The following is a 2,208-nucleotide window of genomic DNA, read 5'->3' on the forward strand; positions in this document are numbered from 1 at the left end:
ACACGGGCACACTGAAGCCCGGCCTCCTGCAAGAGTCCAGCACGGAAACCCACTCAGCTAGACAGTGTCCTGGAGCAGGTCCGACTTCAGTGCCCTGCTGGATTTATGTCTGGGTGGTTGTATGCTTCTTTTCATCTCATACGCCCTGACTTTAAAAGAGAAGCGAGAAACCAACCAAGAAAACAGACGCCGGGATCACAGTCGGGAAGCGTTCCCGGGAATAAAAGCAGGGGTGGCTAACACCGTCATTTGGGTGACAGTTTTAGAAAAATCAACACAAGTCACTCTGTCTGTCCCAAGTTAGCCGACACTACACTTCCCAGCTCCCAGCAGCTCTGAGCCTGGGCATGCAAGCTGGAGATCGCCCATACTTGCTCATCAGTTGACGAAATTCACAAAACCCCGTACCAAGGGACCCAAAGTAATCAGTCTTTACTTGACGATTCTTTGCCTTCCCTGGTTACAGAAATATGTGGGTGGTGTGGAGACTAAAGCCTCCTGGGGTCCTCAGAACACAGCACCAGCTCTGAAAGCCCATAGATTTCTGTGCTTTTACATTCCTTGCTCCCTGTGACCTTAACAAATCACAAAACAGCTTAGCCTCAGGCTCCTGGTCTGTAAAGTGGGGATAATAGCAACCCCTAGTCAGGTTGCCATAGAAACTAACAGTCTTTGAAGAGGCGGGAAAGCAGGGCACCTCCCTTGAAGGACAGTTTGGTTAAATGAGCATGGAACAAGGGCATTTCTTCTTTCCTCCTACCTTCCAGACCCTCTGATTTTTCCCAGGCTTTGGCCACTACTCCTGAATGCTTCGCTTTGAAGCCCTCCCAGGCCGGCCATGGCTGTGTTACCTCCTGACACGAGCTATCTGGCTGCCCGTTGCTCCCTGGACCTACAGCACATCCGCACCCGCTCCCTTTGCCTCCGGTTGAGATCAGCCCCCTTGGAAGTACTCAGGAAGGGTAGAGCCGCCTGGCCAGAGTTGCCACTCCATCCCAAATGCCTGTCCTGTCTAATCACCCTTCTACCCTGGCACAACGCCAGCTCTGTCACATGTCTGAAATTTCTTATTTAATCCTCACAGCGAGGCTGCGTCACAGGGACTATTGCTGTCCCCTACAGATAAGGGACTGGAGCCCAGAAAAGTAACTTGCTCAAGGTCATACATAGTAAGTGGGGGAACCTCCACCTGGGCCCGGGGGTTCTGGGACCGAGGCCTCTTCCTCTCCCTGACCCTGCGTACCCCAAGAGTGCAGACGGAAGGAACAGCTCACACCAGCATCGTGTCAGGGGCTGGGGTTTCCTGTCAGAAATCTATGGGCTTTCAGGGCTGGTGCTGTGTTCTGAGGACCCCAGCAGGCTTTAGTCTCCATACCACCCATACATTTCTGTAACCAGAGACGACAGTAGTGCTGTTATTTGTAACAGCAAGCCTGGATAGTATCGTTGCGTGCATTTTGTTTTTCGGATGAAAACTGTGTAATGCCCTCAGTTCATTGAGTTTCTCAGCGGTAACTTCAGACTCAATCAGTTCTGAAGCTCTGGATCCGCAAAGCCTGCTGGGGCTGCCTAGCTTCCAGAGATCAAGCTCAAATATACCCGGGGAGTCGAATCCGCCACCTTCAGGATGGTGGTTTCGGCGAGGTAATAAGACCCCATTTACTCAAGGACCTCCCCATGACCTCCTGCGTCCATGTTGAGTTCAGCCAAGCTGTGTTATCTCGGACAGCACCGCATTGGCTGGCGGGCAGATAAGCCAGGCGGCCTTTATCTGGGCTCAACTGTTTGTTGGTAAGGAACAGAGGTTGAAAGGATTATGTAGAGGCTGGGGACGGTGATTTAGGGTTGGAGATATTGATGTTCAAGGGGCTGTCAGGGGTGGGTAGAAAAAAAAAATGTGCAGAAAGGAGGGGAAGCCCGGGGAGTAGGGTGCTGGAGGTCAGGTCTGAAGTCTGAGCACTGCCTCTTCCACCCAGAGAGCTGCTAATGCCCTAACTCCAACGGTGGCACTTAAAGCTGTCCCACATGCTGGGCACTCATGACACTGTCAAGAGTGTCAAGGACGGGGAGGCAGAAATCTCTACAAAGCATTTCGTATCTAGTAACTGCAAAGTCACCAGCACAGAGTGACCCGGAGCTGCTGCCACCGTCCCATGACTGCGATCATCCTCAGTACTTATCCAGGGCATCCTTTCCGTATGAGATCAC

General features: G+C 52.2%; 1 long non-coding RNA gene across 3 annotated transcripts in view; it reads right to left on the minus strand.

The window, feature by feature from the left end:
• The window catches only part of LOC143269120 (uncharacterized), a 2,959-nt gene extending 1,965 nt beyond the window's left edge, over positions 1-994 (minus strand). For 2 of the 3 annotated variants that reach the window (XR_013045482.1, XR_013045481.1), the window contains exons 1-2: positions 852-983; positions 1-145 (exon numbers count right to left, since the gene is read on the minus strand). The exon at positions 1-145 is cut by the window's left edge and continues 24 nt beyond it. This is a non-coding gene — a long non-coding RNA (uncharacterized LOC143269120). Of the gene's footprint in view, positions 146-760 lie in introns of all 3 variants that reach the window. The other variant, XR_013045483.1, reaches the window with a different exon arrangement.
• Between the last annotated feature and the right edge of the window lie 1,214 nt (positions 995-2,208).

The sequence above is a fragment of the Peromyscus maniculatus genome, chromosome 17 (assembly GCF_049852395.1).
Source record: "Peromyscus maniculatus bairdii isolate BWxNUB_F1_BW_parent chromosome 17, HU_Pman_BW_mat_3.1, whole genome shotgun sequence".
Classification (NCBI taxonomy): domain Eukaryota; kingdom Metazoa; phylum Chordata; class Mammalia; order Rodentia; family Cricetidae; genus Peromyscus; species Peromyscus maniculatus.